Raw genomic sequence first — 24,548 nt, forward strand, 5'->3', positions numbered from 1 at the left:
TAAGGCACACTTATGGAACTTTAACACCAGGAGCACAGTGGTTGAAGTTTTTCAGCAAAGACTTGATTTTTTCTTATGGACTGTGCATTTTTTTTATCATTTGTTTTTCTGTTTTGAATTTAGAATTTGTAAGAATATTGGATTGCTATTCACGTATAGCCTATATGCAAATAATAGATATGTGTTAGCACCTTCCTTTACATTTTTTCCTATTTAGAGGTGGTTAGTTCACTTAAAGGGACAGCCTCACACACCCATTTTTTAAGGTTGTTGAGATTTGGGTTGTTCTAGTTAGTTGACCGGAGAGTGTGACCTGGGGTGTAGTGCTTTATTTTGTCAGAGGTGTTGCGGGGATATTCCTTGTGTACATTTGTGATTGAGGCAGAGGGTCTTAAATGTAACTCAATCCTTCACAGCTAGCCAATGGAGGGTCCTCAGGGAAAGGGTGAATGATTTCCATGGTTTTTCCAGTTACCAGTCTGGCTGCTGTGTTCTGGACAGTTTGTAAACGTGAAATTTTGTATTTTGGAAGTCCTAGGTAGAGGGAATTTGTGTAGTTGAGTCGGGAATTGAAGATTGTTCCAACTACTGCTGCTGTTTCTCCTTCCAGGATGAAGGGAATGAATCTACGCAGTAGGTGAAGAAGGTAGTAGGATCCGCTGACTACTGATCCTATTTTTGCATCCATCTTCATGTTTGAGTCAAAGACTACACCAAGGCTTTGGGCTTTAGTGCTGGGAGTGATGGGATGTCCGAGAATGGTGAGTGGTGTGGACATCATGTAGGGTTTTCGTTTCGGTTTTTGCGTGGAGGAAGAGGAGTTCTGTTTTGAATCTGTTGAGTTTAAGGGAGCTCTCCATCATCCAATCGTCGATCAATGAGAGACAGTTTTCCAGTGCCTGGTATTGGTCTTTTTTGTTGGTGATGCGTATGTAGAGTTGGATGTTATCTGCGTAGGAGTGATAAAGTAGGTCCTGGTTGCTGATGATTTTGAGGAGTGGACGGAGATGAATGTTACAGATCACGGGTGACAGGGGTGATCCTTGAGGGAATTTTTCATCTTTCCGAAGTGAAAGCTCCTAGTTTCCCTTTCCGAGATCAGTTCTCTAGGAAGGATGCGAACCAGGGTAAGTCTGAGTCTGAAACTGCAGCTAGTTCTGTGAGATGAGTGAGCAGGGTTTTGTGTCTACTGTGTCGAATGCTGTACTGAGGTCCGGCAGCACCAGGAGACACGATTCTCCTTCATCTGCTGCTTCGAGGGTGTCATCCCAGATTTTGAGCTGTGCAGTTTCTGTCCCGTGGCCAGGAAAGAAACCAGATTGTAATGGGTCCCAGAGCTTATGGGCTTCCAGATGGAGTTGTAGCTGTTGTACTACTGCTTTCTCGATAATTTTGGAGAAGGTGTTGAGGCTTGTGACAGGTCTGCGGTCGTTTGGGTCTTTAGGATCAAGGTTAGGCTTCTTTAGGAGGGGTTTGATTGTGCCTTGCTTGAGGGAGGTCGGGACAATTCCTTCTTTAAATGACTCGTTTATGAGGTATGTATGATAGGTGCCAAGATGTCGGTACATTCTTTCAGAAGTTTTGTGGGAATAATGTTGTTTGACGATGTGCTGTCTCTGAGGTTTCTGATGATGGTTTTGGTGGTGTCAATGGTGATTGGGACCAGAGTAAATCTTGGTGGTTGTAGAATGTGTGGTTTTTGTCTTCTTTTTCTGGCTGAGTGGGGTTACTTGCTAAGTTCTGCTGAATTATTTCCCAAATGGTTGCGATATTGTCAATAAAAAAATACTATAACTCATTGCAGAATTCTTGTGATTCGTTTGCTGGAGACTCTAAACAGATGGGGTTCATAGTCTGGGCGACTAGTTTGAAGAGTGCCCGAGGGCGGTTTATGGCTTTTGAGATGGTTTTGGAGAAATGTTCTTTTTTTGCTATGAAGATGGCTTTGTGGTATTTTGTGGTGAGTGATTTGTAATTTGTGTGGTTTTCCATTGTTGGGTTCCTTCTCCATGCTCCTTCAGCTCTTCTGCATTTTTGTTTCAGTGATGTAAGAGAGTCATTGAACCAGCCCGAATTGTTTTTTGTGGGTTGGTACTCTGCGTATTGGTGCGACTATGTCTGCTGTCTGTGATAATGCTGTGTTAAGAGAGTTGAGTGTGTCTTCAGTTGAGTAGTTTTGAGTTAACATCGCTATTTTGTTGGATAGTGTAGTTTTGAAGAGTTGTGAGTATAGTTTCTTCTGTGATCTTGTCCGGTGTATTGTCGTTGAGTGTGTTGGTATTTGGTAAGTGATGTTTATTTTGAATTTGATCACATGGTGGTCAGTCCAAGGCAATGGCATGTTATCAAGTGTGTTAATATCAATGTTTTGTTTGAAAATGAGGTCGAGGGTATGGCCCGAAGCATGTGTCGGAGCATTTTTTAGTTGCTGCAGGCCTGGTTTATCAAACTTCATAAATTGTGGGGGCTTTTGTTACCTTCTACTCCACTCTATACACCTCTAGAGCCCACTAAACCATTGTGGAATTAGATGACTACTTATAGGATAGCCAGCTCTCTAGGTTGTCCACAGAACAGACTTACTTGCTGGAGGTGCCTTTGACATTAGAGTGAATTAGAGCATCAATACAATCCTAAATACATAATAAAACACCAGGCTTGGATGGCTATAGGGAGATTTTGGTCCCACACTTATTGCGGGTGTATAATCATGCATTAAAAGAGGGAAGGTTGCCGCATTCCATGTTTGAGGCTTTAATTGTACTTATACTAAAACCTCATAAGGACCACCTTTATTGTGAATCTTACCATCCTATTTCTTTAATCAACACAGACGTTAAAATTCTAGCTAAAGTTCTCGCTCGTAGATTGAATGTTATTACTTCCATTATACGGTCAAACCAATCTGGATTTCCTGGGCCGCTCCACTTCAATAAATCTACGTAGACTTTTTACTAACATGCAAGCCAAACATGAGAATATGGGCTCCAGAGTGGTATTCATGTTGAACACTCACAAATCCTTTGCTTCAGTAGAATCGCCATATCCACAGGAAGTACTGGCAAAATTTGGCTTTGGTGACACATTTCTTAGCCCTTGTACACATGGTGGGAGATTCCGACGGAATGTGTACTATTGGACCGTTTTGTCGGATAATCCGACTGTGTGTGGTATGCATCGGACTGATTCCGTCGGAATATCCGTCGGACCCAATTTTCCAACTTGCTGGAAATAATTTCCGACATACTGGTCCGATCGGACATACTCTGATCGTGTGTAGCCTACTCCGACGGACAAGGTGCCACGCATGCTCACATTCAAATTCTGACACGGAAGCGCTCGTTCAGGTAAAACGACTGCTCGTAAGTGATATAGCACATTCGTCACGCTGCAATGTTAAAAATTCATTCATGAAGCGCATTCTCTTGTTCTTTACAATGCTGTAAGAACGAACTTCTTTTGATGCTCATAGTCACACACACTTCTCCCGAACGTATTTCATTACTCTTTTTTCACCATTTCAGCAATACAATTTTATTTTCACATCTACACAATTTTAGATTTTGTTTATTCTTTTTTGGATGTTTTATTTATTTTTTAATTCCTAAAAATCTCCTTTAAAGACAGTTTGCTAATTTCTCCTTTTTTTGGGGTGTCTTTTGTGTGTAAACTTACCACAACATTATTGTATTTTTGATATTTTGTTTTTCTTTTTTAATCTACAGGAGGTTGTTTATTGTTGGTACCCCTTGTTATTCATTTCACTTAGTCTTTTTGAAATGTACCTGCCTGCTCACAAATAAACTGTACTTTTTGAAGGAAAACACATACACAAGTATTTGATCAAACAAAAAAAAACTTTATTTTGGTCGCAATAAAATAAAAAGAGGAACGCAGCGCTGGAGAAAAGTGTTACTTTGGTGCAGCCTTTGGCCCCCAGGGCAGACATGAACAAATTAGAATATCAAAAATTGGTGGCCTGAGGAGAACATATCTCAGGGAGAGAAGTCTGGTCCCAAAGTCCTAGAGAACTGGAAATTCAGATGCCATTTATGTCCCCAGGATATGGATCTTCGCCATGTGCGAACATTCAATATGTCGAACATCTCCAACATCTCTCCAAAAGACATATTTGAGGCCTTAAATCTTCTCTTCCTGGATCGGGACGTTTCAGGCTCCGGGCTTTCCTCACCCTCCTCCTCGTTAGTGGAACTATTATTTTTCAGAAATTTGGCGTGGAGTTCCCCCTTCAGAGCTCATTCTCTGATTGGCCACGGCAAAAGTCGCCTGGCCTGGGGAAACCTTTCTGGCTGTGAAAGCTTTTTTTCCATTCATTCAGCTAAATGCATGAACATTCTCAACAAAGTAGAAACTAGAAAGCCTTTATGCGGTGACTCATCTCCTGCCTCACTGTCTTGCAGCTCCGCTCGGGCTGTGGAACGGAGCTGCCGACGTCACTTCCGGGTTTTGTGAAGCAGCCGAAAGCCGGAAGTGACCTGCCTGACTAAGAATGACAATGCTCCCGCCCATAGAATCACAGTGATTTTACGGGCGGAAGCTAGTCGGCGTTCTGCAGTGCGCCGCAAGGCGGGTTTTTAACCCGCAAATGAAGTGCCATGGATGCAATCTTGTGATTGCATTGACGTGGCGCTTCTCATAGTGCACTGTGACCGGCGCCACAGTACATTATGTTAAATTATTAAATGACATTTTTTTTTTTTAAATGTCTTAAAGGGACCGTTTTTTTTACTTTTTTTTTTTACTTTTTTTTTTTTTTACACCTAGGGGGAGGGGGGGCGGCGCCCGGGCGCCCCTATGGGCGGGCCGCCACTGACACAATTTCTTGGTTTGTTGTAAAAACCTTTTCGAAACGCACGTGTGAATGTGCTTGTATTAAAAAGTTTAATTATCAACAATGTGTGGCTTCCTTTTTTATTGCGCCAAAAATGTATTTGTAGTAGAATTTTAGTTTGTGCTGAGAAGGAGTGTGATTTACTAAAGGCAACTCCACTTTGCACTCCAAATGCAGTTTCAGGTGTATTTTTGCAGTGCACTTGTAGTGCATAGTGGATGTGCCTTTAGTAAAAAACACCCACAATGAGGTGTAAATTTGGACAATCATGCCATTTTCCTGCCATGGTGCTGAAAATGAGCACGATTTTGGTCAGTAATGCACTACATACATTAGTTACAAAAACAAGGTGTGTGTGTAGCAGACCCACAACATAATACGATTATCTGAAGAAGAGACTGTCCCCTCATCTCGCTCTGAACTTGGGTTTGCACTGTTGGTGAAAAAGGCACAACTTGAAAAAAACTGGCAAAGTGGGAGGCCACAGTCTGCCATTCCTGTGGCGTTGAAGGACACTGTGTAGTGAAACAAGAACAAAAATGTGTAATTTGACAAATCAACATTGCAAGCAGATTATACACCCACATTTTTGGTCAAAATTAGTATAACATTTTGGGAACTGAGTATTTAAAGCCTAAAGTATAAGGTCCCCTTATGACAGTCATCACCCCCCCCCCCCCCATCTGATGGACCCTTGCTAAAAAATGAGGGGGGATGTTTAGGACAGGTAACCCTCTCCACTTGATTGAGAGCTGAATGCCTAAATAATGTGTGCTACTTTGGGAAGCCCCTCCTTAGTTACACTATTGGCAGCCCACCGGACAGGTAAGAAGTGTCATAATACCAAAAAGAAAACAAAATGGAAGCACATTTTGACATTCTGCTATTACATATCAAGATAATTAATAGGTAAAAAAATAGCATTTGAAAGAATTGAGGCAGGCCCTTGCACTACATGCTTAGGTGAACTCGTCCATAAATGTGATCATCAAAAAGGTAGGTAGAGTGTGTATTGGGTTTGATCAAGTCATCAGATAGAGGATTGCTATCAGCTGAGCTAGCAGTTGGGGGGAGGGGGGTTACTAATGAGTTTGGCACAACCCCAAAAATTAAAAAACGTCACTCTGCATGAATTGAAGCACACACATCACATTTTTAGACATTTTAGGGGATGTTTAGGGGAAAAGCAATACTATGGAGCTGACAAAAGACATTGGTAAGTGACTAGACTATAGTTTTATGGGCCAAGAAGAGCATGGTGGGGAAGTTAGTGAGGCAAATATGCCTGAGGACAAAGGGGCAGAGTATATGAATTAGCTTTATATAGTCCTTCTGCAGAACCTGAATGATGGCAGAACAGGTCTCTGGAATAATGATCCCCAGAGCCTGGGGGGAGATGCCTGTAGAGAACTTGAGGTCCTGAAGGCTTCTCCCTGTCGCCAAGTAGCGCAACGTGGCGATGAGCCTCTGCTCCGGAGTGATGGCTTGCCGCATGCAGGTATCCTGCCTGGTGATATAAGGGGTCAGCAAAGCCAGCAGACGGTGAAAAACGGGGTCCATCATCCGGAGATAATTCCTGAAATCATCAGGATTATTCTTGCAGATCTCACGGAGCAAAGGCATGTGCGAGAACTGGTCACGCTGGCGCGACCAATTCTTGGTCCACAAACGCCTTCCCTCCCTGTTCATGGACCGGGCTTGTATCAAAGTAAGAACCCCAACACGAAGCCCCTGCACAGCACAAACTCTACGATGAGTGCGTAGACGAAACATGGTTTCAAAACGGTCGGCTGGTCAGAACGGACACCAGAAAGCATCGATAAACAGCAAGGCCTGAAAGAACGACCTGAATAGCAGAAGCAAGCAGACAATAAAAAATGCCTTTCAAAGCGTACTATACCAAGATATAGTCCACAATGAGAAACAAATACTTCATGACTGCACGCACTGATTATCAGATACGCAAAGACAAGCAGAAACCGAAGAGCAGTAGGGATCTGATTTACTAATCTGAAAAGCGCGAATCGTCTCTCCCCAAACTTCTACTAACACGAGATCAGCAGAAGGAGCCCAAAGGGTGCCGGACGTGGTGCTGAACTTCCCTTTTCTAGTCCCTCCGTACACGGCTTACGTCACCACGTTCTTGGCAACCGCAAATTCCCTCTACATTTATTGAGTAGGATAAATATATTTAAGATGATTGTTATGCCACGTTTCCTTTACATACTGAGTAATTCACCAGCATATGTTCCTAAACGCTTATTTAGTGAGATTGATGCTATCCTTACGTCTTTCATTTGGAAAGTTAAAGCAGTTAAAATTGCTAAGGGTGCACTTTAACTATCTGTTTTAGAAGGAGACCTAGCAACTTCCAATTTACAAACATATTATATTGCTTCCCAACTGGCACATGCCCACTGGTGGTTTTATCCTGAAAATAACAATGCAGCAACTGCTTTAGGGACAGCAATTTTTACGTCCTATGAATCTTTCCAGAATCTTATGCAATGCCAGCCCACCCTGGGTAGAGACAGTACTAGTATTTTATCTATGACACTGCAGAGTTTTGAAGTTTCCAATCTGCTGCAAACCCAACATATTCTCCTTTATGGAGCAATCCTTGTCTATGAGAATTTTTCCAAGGGATGGATGGGGCGTACTGGTCTAATAAGGGGAGTGAAATTGATATCCCATCTGTTTACAACAGATACATTTTGCTCCTTCTCTGAATTCTGCACCGATTTTAATCTCCCCCCTACTGCATACTTTAGATATATTCAATTGAGGCATACAGCTGCAGCTCAATTTGGCCTACGTAACATCTCTATACAACCTTCCCATTTGGAATGCCTTCTACATGATCCGATCAACCTCACTGAATCTAAATGGCGTGCAGATATACCAGAACTTATGAAGGAGGTATAGCAGGAAATTTTTTCTTTACAAGTCCCTAAAGGTATCTCCTCTAGGGACAAGGTTATTCAAACTAAGGTTCTATACAGGGCATATTACACCCCTTTTCTGCTTTTTCAATTACATAGACTACCTTCTGTGGTATGCTCTAGATGCTCCTCGGTGGATGTCACATTTTACCTTATGGCGTGGGAGTGCCCGCCACTCAGAGTGTTTTGGTCGGAAGTCACCAATTATATTAGCTCAATTTCTTTAATAACTAACATTTGTAATCCCTTAACCTTCTTGGTTATATTGATAATGAATCCTTCTCTGAAAACACCCTACTTTTACTATGTTTAGCTTTATATTATCCTAAGAAATCTATTACTATGCAATGGAAGTCTTCAGCCCCTCCTACTATTGCTTTTTGGCTCACTCTTATTTATAAAACACTCCCGTTATACAAATTGACAAATGAAGCCAGATGCTGTCCTTGTAAATTTCATAAAGTCTGGGATGTATGGGTTAATTCTGATCACACTATGTCACCTAGTAGATAGAGCGGTGCTTAAGGATAAAAGTATTGTTGAATCTCTTTTTCATTCTGCCTGTCTGTTGTGTTACTATACAGTATTCTACAGAATATCCGGGTGGTAGTTTAACCTCCCTGGCGGTGATCCTGAGTCTCGGGTTGGGATTTCAGCACCACGAGCGGTAACCCCGAGCCAGACTCGGGATCGCATCGCTGGATGCAGGGAGGACAAAGGGAGAGTTACTTACCTTGTCCCCTTGATCCAGCGATGTCCTCCACGCTGTGTGTGCGAGCCCTCCTCCACTCGATTCAGACAGTGCCCGAATGCCGCCGAGCTCCGTTCCCTGCGACGTTACGATGCACGGGAGCGGAGATCAGTGCCAAATTCTAAAAAGTAAAAGTACACAAAACACACACAGTACTGTAATCTTACAGATTACAGTACTGTATAAAAAAAATACACACCCCTTTTGTCCCTAGTGGTCTGTGCAGTGCCCTGCATGCACTTTTATATTATAAATACTGTTTTTTCTGCCTGGAATTTGGAGATTGTCCATACCAACCAGAAAGTGTCCCTTTTTCAGTGTTTTAGGATTTGATTACATTATTGAATTTTTTTTTATTATTATTTATTATATTATAAACTTTATCATACCCGGGATGTCTGCTAGACTCTTGTTTGAACAGATTTAAGAGAGTTATTCCTAAGAATTACAGGACTACAATATAAAACGCCAAATTTCCATGCAAAATAATTGTACTGCTTTCAGCACCTAAAACCAGAATGAATCATACCGCCAGGGAGGTTAATGACTCACTCCTATCACTCTCAGACATTTGAAGCACATGACATTGAAATGCTTCTAACTTAACACTAAAATGGTCCTCTTCGCTGTCACTGTATGGTAAGTGTAAAAATCGGTGATGAGAGGCTCCCATATTTAGATTGTGTCACAATGATGCAAGGAACTTGACAAATGCAAAACGACTATAAAATAAGATTTTAAAATAGCTTCAAGGGGATTTAAATAGAATTCTAACCTATAATGAAAGTGTAAGGTAGATAATATCAAAGCAGAACTTGATTTATGATCAACGGTTACAGCGAGCATTAAAGTGATTGTAAACGATCATTTTTTATTTTTTAAAAGTAACAAACATATGATACTTACCTCCACTGTGCAGCTTGTTTTGCACAGAGTGGCCCCAAACTTCCTCTTCGGGGTTCCCCCGATGGCTCTCGCGGCTCCTCCTCACATCAGATAACCCTCTAGAAGAAGCACTCTCCCGAGAGTGTTATCTTGTGGGCACACTGCATAGCCCAGCATTTGCGTTCACAGACATGAATGCTGGATTTGACCCCGCCCCCCCCGACACCCACATCATTGGATTTACTTGATAGCAGTAGGAGCCAATCATAATATTAATAATAATCCTGGTAACATGTTGGCTTACCACTTACAGTGTGTGGAACAACAATTTATATTGTCAAATGTCAGAAGAAACAACTTCTGCTATAATTTCCATGTTATTGTCGGGAGGACTACTCATCTCTGAATTGCCCGATGTTATCTCATTGGAAATAGAAGATGTTAGGGCTGGTCCAAGATCAGGAGGAGTGATAGAAAGATCGTCTGGTGTAAGTTGACTATCGGTAGAGTGTTTTGGACGTGGTCTATTATAAAAATTGTTCAAAGCATGGAGAAGACCATGATTACTATATCAAATGGAATGATTAACATTCCTATTGTTAGTTGTGGAGTGTTTATCTTTTTGGGGGGGGCAGGCCAGTATTCCGAAGATCCCTAGTGGGCCTCTGAGGTTTTGCTGAAGTGGATGGGCCTAAGGAGAGACTCATAAGGGGACGTGGAGGGTCAGTGCTGGTAGATGGTACAGATGAGACACCGGAACAAGTGTTAAATGGGGGACCTCTCGGTCCTGAACTGTCCAAAAAAAATTACGTCAATGTTTTTTCCCTTTTTTATTATTATACCAGGAGAATACCCTATCATTATTGAAGTCATCCAAATCGTATCTGAATTTCCCTAATTTCATGTACAACAACTGATCTTCATCAATCTTTGTATTTCTCTTTAATGTATCAAACCAAGAAGGAATAATGCCCCATAAACACGGTCAGACATTCCGACCACAAAATCGTTGGATTTTTTCCAAAGGATTTTGGCCGAAACTTGTGTTGCATACTCACGGTCGCACAAAGTTGATGGAAAATCCGATCGTTCTGAATGAGGTGACATCAAACATGTACGTTGGGACTAAAAACAGGCCAGTAGCAAATAGCTTTTGTCTCTTAGTTTATTCTGAGCATGTTTGGCACTTTTCCATCGGAATTGACTACACACGATTGGAATTTATGCAATTGGATTTTTTTTGTCTGAAAATTTTAGATCCTGCTCTCAAACTTTGTGCGTCGGAAAATTTGACAGAAAAAGTCAGATGGAGCCCAAACATGGTCTGACCGTGTATATGGGGCATAAGTGTATTCTGATCAATGATATCCTATATTAGGTTCTGAACCTCTGTTTTTAGTTTATTCTTTTCCATTCTTTTCTATTTTCAGTCTCAAGGAAGGGGCAATCTTTCTTGATCATTAGGCCTCTGGGCGAAATTTTGGTGTCAATATATTTGCTAAGAAAGCATTTGTACCACCACTGCTGGTTGGTGGTTTCTATAACTCTTTCTAGTTGTTTAAATTTCCCACAGAGGAGCTGACATTTTTTACTAGGGAAAAATGGATGAATTGAACAGGGTAAAAAAAAATTATCCAATACTGAATATTTATGTTTTTCTATGTCATTAATAAAATCGATAATGAGAGAAAAAAAAGGGAGGGGGGGGGGGGAACCACCTGATGGGATGGAGCAAACAAATACAGGGAAAAATAAGAACAATCCTAAGTGTGCAGCACAAGAGGTTTCAATGAACAGACATAATAACAAGTATAGGCGCAACAACTCAGGAATCATAAATCTCCCAATATAAGTTAAAAAGATACAATTTCCATAATGGAGCTAATTAGTCCATATAGCATATATAAACAGTCTCTATGGTGACGGGGGGAGTAGGGAAGCCAACCAAAAAATGCAAAACAGGGCTGCCGTCAGTAGGGTAGAAACCCAATTCTGCAAACTGCAGAGAAAACACAAGTGGAGAGGATGCAGTAGTTTGAGTAAAAACTGCTTTAATTTCATAATAAAATGCACTGACATAAATGCAAAACAGGGCTGCCGTCAGTAGGGTAGAAACCCAATTCTGCAAACTGCAGAGAAAACACAAGTGGAGAGGGTGCAGTAATTTGAGTAAAAACTGCTTTAATTTCATAATAAAATGCACTGACATATAGCAGGCATTTTATTATGAAATTAAAGCCGTATATAAAAGAAAAAAAGAGTCTTCTGTCTAATACTATTCCTTCCACATCACCCCCTCCAATTTCATCATATTTATTCTCATTCGATACCAGCCTTTCTGAAGATCCGGATGATCCACTTCTTGATGCTGAGTTGATTCATCTTCTCACACAACACTCTGCCACTTCTCCCCAAGTTATTCACACATCTTTCAAACCAAAGTCCATTTTTAATCCTAAACATGCCAAAGGTCCTTATATAGAGAGTTTTATAGGGTCGTATAGGGTCGTATTCGCAGATTTCCAAAAGTTATGTCAGTCCTCCAACACCACTAGAACTAAAAACTTGTTGTGTCTCGAGATTGGAGCTCTTAAATCTCTGATGAATGCAGGTGTTAAATCGGCTGATAAGGGTGGAGGAATTGTTATACAGAACAAAAGTGATTATGTTGAAGAGGCTAGGAGACTGCTCTCGGATACCACCACGTATAAGAAAATGAACAAGGATCCTACTTCTGAGTTCACGAAGGAAATTGATATCTTGGTGTCTGCGACCTTCCAAGACAATATTCTTAAAAAATTTGAGAAGTCTTTTCTTATAAAAGACTTCTATCAAATCCCCTACTTTTATCACCTTCCCAAAGTTTACAAGAACTTAGACAACCCTCCGGGCAGACCGATAGTGGCTGCCATGGATAGTGTTACTACGGGGTTAAGCCTATATATTGATCAATTCCTCCAGCCTATCGTTCACCAGCTACAATCTTATATCAGGGATGGCACACACTTATTGGAACTTCTTTCTGCCTACAAATGGGAGCCAACTTATGCTTGGCTCTCACTTGATGTCAACTCTCTGTATACCTCCATTACCCACTCCTTTGGCCTAATGACATTGGAGCACTTCCTAGCAAAAGATCTTTTCATCAATCCCCATCAGGCCTCTTTCATTTTGGATGCCACTTCTTTCTGTTTGACACATAACTATTTTATTTTTGACTGGGATTTTTATGTGCAAACATAGGGAACAGCGATGGAGGCAAATGTTGTGCCCTCATATGCAAATTTGGCCATGGGGTACTGGGAGAATACATATATTCTCCAAAAAAAAAACCTTTGTAGTATTGTAGTATTTTTTGATCGCTACTTCGACGATATCATTATAATTTGAGATGGTCCCGTCGATGTGATTGATCTATTTGTAGACTATTGCAACAAGAGCCGATATGGCGTGTCTTACGCTTTTGTCACCAATCCCAACATGCTACGTTTCCTTGACCTTGAGTTGAGTCATGACAAAGTCACCTCTGCTATCATTTAAAAAAAAAAATATGTTAAACCTACCATGGGTAACTCATATCTGCATCACAATACCTGTCATCTTCAGAATTGGATTGAGAATATTCCAAAATGCCAGTTCTGTAGACTCCGACAGAACTGTACGAGGGAAAGTGATTATGCCAAGCAAAGTATTCTGAAGAAGTTCCAGGATAAAGACTATCCTGCGGCATCTATCTATCAAGCTCACCAATATTACTTGAAAGGAAAACCTCAGAGAATATCCCATGAACAAGATAACCACACTGTACAGTTCACTACTACCTTTAAAGTTCATTATAAAAGGATGGAAAGAATGTTAGCTAGTCATTGGAATATCCTATTGCAGGATCCACTCCTGAAACCCTTCATGCCGGAGAAACCCAAAGTCACATATCACAGAGCGCCTAATTTGAAATCTAAAATAGCTCCAAGTAAATTTAAATCCAGTTGTTTCTCTCTTGAAAAACCTGTTCTTATTCCATTATTCGGGATGTTTCAATGTCGTAAACCTTTATGCAAAACGTGTAAATATATTAAACACTGTCAGGGCGGTACAGTGGCGTAGTGGTTCGCACTCTCGCCTGGCTGTAAAAAGGGTCACTGGTTCAAATCCCAACCATGACACTACCTGCCTGGAGTTTGCATGTTCTCCCTGTGCTCGCGTGGGCTTCCTCCCACACTCCAAAGACATGCTGGTAGGTTAATTGGCTTCTGTCCAAAATTGGCCCTAGTATATGAATGGGGGACCTTGGATTGTGGGCTCCTTGAGGGCAGGGACTGATGTGAGTGTGCAATGTACAGGGATAGGGACAATTGTAGACACTCACTCAGGTTGAACTGGATGGACTGGTGTCTTTATTCAACCTTACTAACTATGTAACATGCAGCATAAATATCTATTAAATAGACATAGGAAGTCCCTTGATTTTTACATTACGAGAATGGTTGTTTCATCTATACATATACCCATATATATATATATATATATATATATATATATATATATATATATATATATATATATATATATATAGAGGGGGCTATATGTTTTTCGCATAGACCATATGAATTGCAGATGTTTTTATTTTATCTATCCACTTGACTCACATCCATATTTACGATCACTATTATCACTTGATTATTTTTATCTTTATTTCTTATTTTCATCATTATTACCATTTTTTAGACAAATGCGTTTTTTTAATACTAAATGTTATAGTACATTTTTTAATACGTTCCTTTATATATGTTTTAATGGTTTTATATATGCTCTTACAATGTCCAGAGCCATGTTAATTGTGCCCAGAAGTCGCCTATATACTTTGTTTTTGTCTGTATAATGTTCTGCCCGTGTTTGTATAATGTCCCGCCCATGTTTCCTCCCCTTTTTCCCATATTTATGGCTCCTGTGTGGTATACGTATTATGCTTGTTGAGAAAGGTGTGCGACTTGTAATTACATTCAAGCGCGCATGCTCACGAAACGCGTCCACATTACACGACGTCACCCTCCTGAGCCAGCTGTACTGTGCGCTTCAAGCCTCGTTCTGAGGTCACCATCTGGAGCCGGTGTATCCATCAGTCAGCTACCAGCGGCAAGGACTAAATGACACAGCACCCGGGAGTGTCACCTCTATATATGTATGCCATGCCTGTGAATTCCTACGATATGTGAGTGCATTTTATTATGAAATGAAAGCTGTTTTTACTCAAACTACTGCACCCAGAGGCGCCTCTCCACTTGTGTTTTAATAAAAATATCTTACCTACCAAAATTAATGTATTGCTTACAAATGTTACCAATTCATGTACAGCTCATATCCCATGCATAGAACAGCACAAACGGTTGAAATTTATATGGAGTACTATTAAGCCCTAAGATAGAGAACACAACCTTATACCAACACAAACTATTAGGGGGGTTGGGAGTTCCAAACATATTTAAATGCTATACTGCAGGACAGAGAGAGGTTGATTTATCAAAGGCAAATATACTGGGCACTGCTTTAGATCTGAGGGGAAGCTCTGTTGATTTCTATCATCCAGTCAAATTTTTCCTAACTTTGGATAAAGTAGGAAGAGTTTAAAACTCCTCTCAGGTTTATTATGTTTTCCAAAGCTCTGCTAGAGAGATTTATGTTCACTCTCTGCCCTGCTGACAACATTTTACCAGAAAAAAAATAAAGGAAACTCTCCAACAGAAACGCAGAAAGAAATAAAAATGTTTTTTTTTTTTTTTTTTTTTTTTTAGTGGAGGCTAAAACTCCTGTCAGGCCCTCTCTATCTGTGTTCCTGTTTTGGATTTTTCCTCTGTGAAACCATTGTCAGCAGGACAATTAGCGGAGGGTAAATCTCTAAAACAGGAGTGCCAAAGAGCAGTAAATACCTAACAACAGTTATATCCCATGATATCATAGAAAGAATATGTCAAGAACTGTGGGATTTATGAGCATATATCTAAAACAACACTCTGTCATCCTCCCTGGATGCACTTGCTCCTCTTTCTACACGCAGAACCAGGCCTAATATGCCACAACCCTGGCAAACAGACGACATCAAAAGTCTCAAGAGATGAAGCCGTGCTCTTGAGAAAGCGTGGCATAAGTCTAAATGCCTGCAAATACCTTCTACAAATCTGCCCTTCTCAAATACAACTCCTTCATCTCTACTGCTAAACAAGCCTACTACAACACTCTCATCAAAACCCTCTCATCCAAACCTTGTCAACTCTTTTCTACCCTTAATTCCTTACTTCACCCCCACTGCCCCCACCCACCAACTTGCTTACCGTTCAGGAGATCGCCAACCATTTCAAAAGCAAAATCTACACACTTTGTGTGGGGATATCCAGCATCCAACTTCCTCCCCTAACCAACACATCAGGTCCAACACCACACTCATTACTCACCTCATTCTGTCCAGTTACCACCGAGGAAGTTGACAAACTCCTCTCCATGGCCCACCTAACCACTTGTCCCCTGGACCCTATCCCCACACAATTACTGCGACTACCTTCCCGCTCTATCATAAACTCTCTAACTTACATCTTCAACCTCTCCCTCTCCTCTGGCACCAACCCTCACCTGTTTGAATAACTTAAGACCCATCTCCCTGCTCCCTTTTGCCTCCAAGCTCATTGAACGCCTTGTCTACAACCAAATGAGTTGCTACCTTACTGACAACAACCTTCTCGATCCCCTACAGCAGGGATATGCAATTAGCGGACCTCCAGCTGTTGCAGAACTACAAGTCCCATGAGGCATAGCAAGACTTTGACAGCCAGAAGCATGACACCCAGAGGCAGAGGCATGATGGGACTTGTAGTTTTGCAACAGCTGGAGGTCCGCTAATTGCATATCCCTGCCCTACAGTCTGACTTCTGCCCACAACATTCCACTGAAACTGCCCTATTAAAATTCACCAATGGCCTACTAACTGCTAAAACCAAACCAACCACTCTCTTGGTCTCTGTGATTCTGCTTTATCCTGGTTCTCCTCCTACCTATCTCAGCTCACTTTCAGTGTCACCTACAACTCCATCTCCTCTTTCTGTTGGGGTACCCCAAAGGTCTGTCCTTGGGCTCTCCTATTCTCTCTCTCTCTATACTGGCCCTCTCTCTCTATACTGGCCCTCTTCCCTGGGCCAGTTGATAACCTCCCATGGCTTCTAATACCATTTCTATGCCAATGACACCCAGATCTATTTCTCCACTCCTCAACTCATCCCCTCGATCTTCTTTCAGATCACAAACTTACTGAATGCCATATCGGTATGGATGTCACACCATTTTCTCAAACTCAATCTTTCTAAAACCGAGCTTGTTATATTTCCTCCTTCCCAGTCCCCTCTACATGACTTTACCATTAAGATCAACAGCACAACCATTGATCCCTCCACACATGCCAGGGTGCTTGGTGTAATCCTTGACTCTGAGCTCTCCTTCAGCCCCCACATCCAATCACTGGCTAAATTGTGCCTCTGTAACAGCTCCAGAATTCGCCCCTTCATGATTAATGACACCACAAAGCAGCTTATTTCCCACTTTGACTACTGCAACTTTTTCCTTAATGGCCTACCCTTACACAGGCCACCCCCCTTCAGTGTATTATGAATGCTGGTGCTAGACTCATACACCTCACTAACCGATCCATGACTGCTGCCCCTCTTTGCTAATCCTTTCACTGGCTTTCACTACCCCAACATATAAAATTCAAAATACTAACCACAACATACAAGGCCATCCACAACATCGCCCCCAGCTACCTCACCAACCTCATCTGCAGATATTGCCCAAATTGTCCCCTCTGCTCCCAGAACCTCATGCTCTCTAGCTCCCTTGTTACCTCCTCCCACGTCCTACAGGACTTCACTCGAGCCTCCCCCATCCCCTGGAACTCCCTGTCCCAGTATGTCTGATCAGCCCCTGCCCTGTCCACCTTTAGGAGACCCCTGAAAATGAATTTATTCAGGGAAGCCTATCCCACACCCACCCACTCTTCCCTCCCTTTAGAATGTAAGCTCCATGAGCAGGGCCCTGTTCCTTTTGTATTGAACTGTATTGTAGTTATATTGTCCCATATTGTAAAGTGATGCGCAAACTGTTGGCGCTATATAAATCGCATATAATAATATTAATACACGGCCCCCTCTAAAATTTCACACATGCTTTTAAATAATGATATGTGTGGAAGCAGCTCACACACCCTGTTAACCACTTTCAGACCGGACCATTTTGCTGGTAAATGACCAGAGGTCTTTTTACAATTTGGCACTGCGCTGTTTTAACTGGTAATTGCGCGGTCATGCAATGTTGTACCCAAACGAAATTTGCGTCCTTTTCTTCCCACAAATAGAGCTTTCTTTTAAAGGTATTTGACTGACTCTGCGATTTTTATTTTTTGCGATATAAACGTAAAAAGACCGCAAATTTTGAAAAAAAATGATATTTTCTACTTTTTGTTATTAGAAAAATCCAATAAACTCAATTTTAGTCATACATTTAGGCCAAAATGTATTCAGCCACATGTCTTTGGTAAAAAAAAAGTCAATAACTGTATATTTATTGGTTTGCGCAAAAGTTGTCACATCTACAAACTAAGGTACATTTTCTGGAATTTACGCAGCTTTTAGTTTATGACTGCCTATCTCATTTCTTGAGGTGCTAAAATGGCAGGGCAGTACAAACCCCCCCCAAATGACCCCATTTTGGAAAGTAGACACCCTAAGGAAATTGATAAGAGGCATGTTGAGCCCATTGAATATTTAATTTTTTTGCCGCAAGCGATTGAATAATGACAACATTTTTTTTTTTTTTTACACAAAGTTGTCACTAAATGATATATTGCTCACACATGCCATGGTTATATGTGGAATTGTACCCCAAAATACATTCTGCTGCTTCTCCTGAGTACGGGGATACCACATGTGGTCGACTTTTTGGAAGCCTAGCCGCGTACGGGGCCCCGAAAGCCAAGCACCGCCTTCAGGATTTCTAAGGGCATACATATGTCATTTTACTCCTCACTACCTATCACAGTTTTGAAGGCCATAAAATGCCAAGATGGCACAAAACCCCCACAAATGACCCCATTTTAGAAAGTAGACACCCCAAGCTATTTGCTGAGAGGCATGTTGAGTCCATGGAATATTTTATATTTTGCCACAAGTTGCGGGAAAATTACAAACTTATTTTTTTTTTCACAAAGTTGTCACTAAATGATATATTGTTCACGCATGCCATGGGCATATGTGAAATGACACCCCAAAATAAATTCTGCTGCTTCTCCTGAGTACGGGAATACCACATGTGTGGGATTTTTTGGGAGCCTAGCTGCGTACGGGGCCCCGAAAACCAAGCACCGCCTTCAGGCTTTCTAAGGGCGTAAATTTTTCATTTCACGCCTGACTACCTATTACAGTTTTGAAGGCCATAAAATGCCAAGATGGCACAAAACCCCCACAAATGACCCCATTTTAGAAAGTAGACACCCCAAGCTATTTGCTGAGAGGCATGTTGAGTCCATGGAATATTTTATATTTTGCCACAAGTTGCGGGAAAATTACAAACTTTTTTTTTTTTTTTCACAAAGTTGTCACTAAATGATATATTGCTCACGCATGCCATGGGCATATGTGAAATGACACCCCAAAATAAATTCTGCTGCTTCTCCTGAGTATGGGGATACCACATGTGTGGGATTTTTTGGGAGCCTAGCTGCGTATGGGGCCCCGAAAGCCAAGAACCGCCTTCAAGCTTTCTAAGGGCGTAAATTTTTGATTTCACGCCTCAAAACCTATTACAGTTTTGAAGGCCATAAAATGCCAAGATGGCACAAAACCCCCACAAATGACCCCATTTTAGAAAGTAGACACCCCAAGCTATTTGCTGAGAGGCATGTTGAGTCCATGGAATATTTTATATTTTGCCACAAGTTGCGGGGAAATTTACAAACTTTTTTATTTTTTTTATTTTTTTCACAAAGTTGTCACTAAATGATATATTGCTCACGCATGCCATGGGCATATGTGAAATGACACCCCAAAATAAATTCTGCTGCTTCTCCTGAGTACGGGCATACCACATGTGTGGGATTTTTTGGGAGCCTAGCTGCGTACGGGGCCCCGAAAGCCAAGAACCGCCTTCAGGCTTTCTAAGGGCGTAAATTTTTGATTTCACGCCTCACTACCTATTACAGTTTTGAAGGCCATAAAATGCCAAGATGGCACAAAACCCCCACAAATGACCCCATTTTAGAAAGTAGACACCCCAAGCTATTTGCTGAGAGGCATGTTGAGTCCATGGAATATTTTATATTTTGCCACAAGTTGCGGGAAAATTACAAACTTTTATTTTTTTTTATTTTTTTTTCACAAAGTTGTCACTAAATGATATATTGCTCACACATGCCAGGGGCATATGTGAAATGACACCCCAAAATAAATTCTGCTGCTTCTCCTGAGTACGGGGATACCACATGTGTGGGACTTTTTGGGAGCCTAGTCGCGTACGGGGCCCCGAAAACCAAGAACCGCCTTCAGGATTTCTAAGGGTGTAAATTTTTGATTTCACACCTCACTACCTATCACAGTTTTGAAGGCCATAAAATGCCAAAATAGCACAAAACCCCCCAAAATGACCCCATTTTGGAAAGTAGACACCCCAAGCTATTTGCCGAGAGGCATGGTGAGTATTTTGCAGCTCTCATTTGTTTTTGAAAATGAAGAAAAAAAAAATAATGTATATTTTTTTTCTTTTTTTCAATTTTCAAAACTTTGTGACAAAAATGAAGGTCTGCAAAATACTAACCATACCTCTCGGCAAATAGCTTGGGGTGTCTCCTTTCCAAAATGGGGTCACTTGGGGGGATTTTGTGCTATCTGGGCATTCCATGGCCTCCGAAACTGTGATAGGCAGTGAGGAATGAAATCAAAAATTTACACCCTTAGAAATCCTGAAGGTGGTGCTTGGATTTTGGGGTACCGTACGCGGTTAGGCTCCCAAAAAGTCTCACACTTGTGGTATCCCCGTACTCAGGAGAAGCAACAGAATGTATTTTGGGGTGTAATTTTACATATAACCATGGCATGTTTGAGCAATATATCATTTAATGACAACTTTGTGCAAAAAAAAAAATAATAATAATAATAATGTATATATTGTAATTTTTTTTTCATGCAGCCTGTGGGCTGAACGAAAAAAAAATATTGATCGGTGGGTATGCCCACCATTAGATACCACCCTTCATCCACCCACTTTTAATGGTGGGCATACATGCACCATTTATATATGCCGAAGCATGGGGGCATCCTCCAGCAAAAGGTAGGAGCAGATCGCTCCTCCACCCCTTATGCCCCCATGCTTCGGCATATATGCTCTTTTTTAACTGTGGTGGTGAAATCACCCCCGACAGTGCTGGAGTCGCGGCTTTATGTATCGTGGGAGCAAACGCTGTTGCTGTCAAGATAAATAAATCCGCGCTGCAACTGAATGGCGTACCTGCTAAGCAAATGATGGTTAACAATAAAACAAAGTAACATTACAGTATAACAGTAAGACGTACCATACCTGCAAAGCAAATACAAAAAAAAAAATAGCAAAAAATAACACATTTAACACAATCTGTGCCTAATATATATATATATATATGCCGAAGCATGGGGGCATCCTCCCGCAAAAGGTAGGAGCAGATCGCTCCTCCACCCCTTATGCCCCCATGCTTCGGCATATATGCTCTTTTTTAACTGTGGTGGTGAAATCACCTCCGACAGCGCTGGAGTCGTGGCTTTACGTATCGTGGGAGCAAACGCTGTTGCTGTCAAGATAAATAAATCCACGCTACAGCTGAATAGCGTACCTGAAAACAAAAAATGGTTAACAATAAAACATTGCAGAATAGAATACAGTACAAAGGAGCAGAACAATAGAGAGAGAATAGAGAGAGAGAGAACAATAAAACGACAACTATTTTTGGTTTTTTTATTTTATATTTTTTTTTTGTTTTTTGGTTTTTTTACTTTTTTTTTTTTTTAAACACTTTTTTATGTAACTTTAACACTTCTGTTGTAACGGTTCCAGCGGTTTGGGTCTCTCAAAATGCGATGGCATCTTGGGAGACCCTGTGAACGTGTGCCTAGCCTGTGCAATGCTGTACCCTACGCTAATACTCAACTAGTGAATGGTAGCGTTCAAAACATTCACCAATGCAAAGACCAGGATTGTCAGGACAGCGGGGACAATAATGACGGGTGTCACGCCTATATCCGCGCTTTCTGCAGACACGACATTTTCTTTGGGGGGCTCGTTGGGTAGGGGTACTCGGGATGACATAAGAATAATGCCTCTCATGCAGCCGGCTTACTGCATCTGGTAGGGGAAGGTGAGGTGGAGCACCGTCTGGATACAGAAGGGCTCTGACGATATCCTCCTGGAATTTAAGGAAGGATCCAGTCCGTCCTGAAGCTTTGTGTAGTACATAAGCATTCAGTATAGCCAATTGGAATAAATAAACAGACACTTTTTTGTACCAGCGTCTGGCCTTACGGGCAACTAGATACGGCGCCAACAACTGGTCATTGAGGTCCAACCCTCCCATGTTAAGGTTATATTTGTGGACACAGAGGGGTTTCTCCACAATACCAGTCACCGTAGGAATTTGGACCGTCGTGTCTGCATGAAGGGAGGTAAGAACGAAAACATTCTTATTATCCCTCCACTTCATAGCGAGCAAATTATTACTGCGCAAGCAGGCTCTCTCCCCCAGCCTAAGACGGGACTCTACAGGCCGCTGGGGAAAGCCCCGGCGATTAGGTCGCACGGTGCCACATGCTCCAATCTGCTGATCAAACAAGTGACTAAACAGTGGCACGCTTGTGTAATAATTGTCCACGTACAAGTGGTACCCCTTTCCGAATAAGGGTGACACCATGTCCCACACTATCTTGCCAGCGCTTCCTATGTAGTCAGGGCAGTTCTCCGGCTCTACGTGACTATCTTTACCCTCATAAACCATGAAACTACGTGTATAGCCTGTGGCCCTGTCACAGAGCTTATACATCTTGACCCCGTATCTGGAACGCTTGTTGGGGACGTATTGTTTGAATGACAAGCGACCAGAAAACTTAATCAGGGACTCATCAACGCAGACAACTTGATTGGGAGTAAACAAGTCTGCAAAACGTTGGTTGAAGTGGCTTATGAGGGGCCGAATTTTGTATTCAGGGTCTCCACGAGGACGACAGAGTTCATTGTCGCTGAAGTGCATAAACCGCAAAATCATCTCGTATCGTGCCCTGGACATGGAAGCAGAGAACACGCGCATATGGTGAATTGGGTCAGTGGACCAATATGACTGCAACTCACTATTTTTGGTTATGCCCATGTTGAGGGAGAGGCCCAGAAAGATTTTAAATTCGGAAACCGTAACTGGTTTCCAATGTTTGGCAAGGGCGGACTGGGGAATAGTGGCGATGTGTTGACCAGCGTACAAATTGGTTTGGTCCACAATAGATCTAAAGAGATCTTCGGTGAAAAACAGTGAGTAAAAGTCAAGTGTCGTAAAATCAACTGTTTCCACGTTAATGCCAGGTTGGCCAGTGAATGGGGGAAGTACGGGTTCTGCAGAAGATGTGGGCACCCAAATAGGATTGGCGAATTCTGCAGGAAGGGCACTATGGGTACGACGGGCCTGTCTTTGTCTTCTTCTTGGTGGCTGCGGGACACTACTTGTGCTTGCCACCTCGCCAGCTTGAACTGCACTTATGGGACTCGCCACGTCACCACGTGTTACTGCAGTGCTGGATGTAGGTCCAGGGTGTACTAGGCCGCTGGTGCTTGCCAGTTCACCAGAAGGATGAGCGGCTCTAGTACGTCTCTGCTCCATACGAGTGACCTGCGGTTTCTGCACCTGAACAACAGAATACATTCGGGATTGGGCACACCTGTTCTTAACAGGGGCCTCATCTCCGTCGTCAGAGCTATCTGTCATGGAGCCGCTGTCCTCTACAGGATCGTATTCTGAGCCTGAATCTGACAGATGAGTGACGTCCTCTTCACTATCTGTCATGCTCAGAAACGTGTAGGCCTCTTCACTAGTGTACCTTCGCTTTGCCATTTTGGGCTCTAAATTTAGGGGTACACTAGTGAGACTCACAGGTAAAAAAGCACCTAGCCTGTCAGCGACTGTTTCAAAACGCTACAAAAAAAACTGTTAGGGATCGCAGGGATCAAGCCTGACTCTGCGAACGCTGCCGTTATGTGTGTTGTGTTTTGTAAGTGACAGTGATCGATCGATACTGCACTTGGGTGGGCTGGGCTGGGCTTGGCGGAGGGGCTAAACGCAGGTGCTAGCAGGTATCTGGGCTGATCCCGCTAACAATGCGTTTTGGGAAACCTAAAATGCTGGCAACGCTAATATAGATCTGATCAGATACTATATTACTAAGGGAGGTGTATGCTTTGCGCGTGGGTGTTAGCGGTACTGGCACTAACCTGACGCTGGGGCGACGCAGACCTTATCTGACCCTCAAACTTATATCATCCACCGGGTGATCAGGGGGTTAAACCTTTATTAGGTAATAAATGGCGGGTGCCCTGAAACAAAAAAAAAATAACTAACCAACCAGCGTCACCTGTAACAGTTATATGGTGATCACTGGTGAAAGGGTTAACTGGGGGGCAATCAGGGGGCTATGCGGTAGTATATGGGGGTCCCTAACGCTATAAAAAGCTGCGGCGAACCTAAATACTTACCTGCCTAACTAGCGTCACCTGTGACACTAATACAGCGATCAGAAAAACGATCGCTTATTAGTGACACTGGCGACGGGGGGGTGATCACGGGGTTAAACCTTTATTGGGGGGGTTAGGGGGGCACCCTAGAGCTAAAGGGGGCTAACCCTAACTGCCCTAACAGTTATTACAGTCACAAATGACACCAATGCAAAAAAAAAAATGCAATTGGTGTCACTGTGACTGGGGGGGGCAGGGGTGATTGGGGGGTGATCGGGGGGGGGGTGAAAAGTGTGCCTGGCGTGTTCTACTGTAAGTGTAGTGTTGGGTGCAACTCACCGATCCTCTCTCC

Source organism: Lithobates pipiens, unplaced genomic scaffold (genome assembly GCF_037356315.1).
Source record: "Lithobates pipiens isolate NorthernLeopardFrog02 unplaced genomic scaffold, aLitPip1_a1.2 Scaffold_8, whole genome shotgun sequence".
NCBI lineage: Eukaryota > Metazoa > Chordata > Amphibia > Anura > Ranidae > Lithobates > Lithobates pipiens.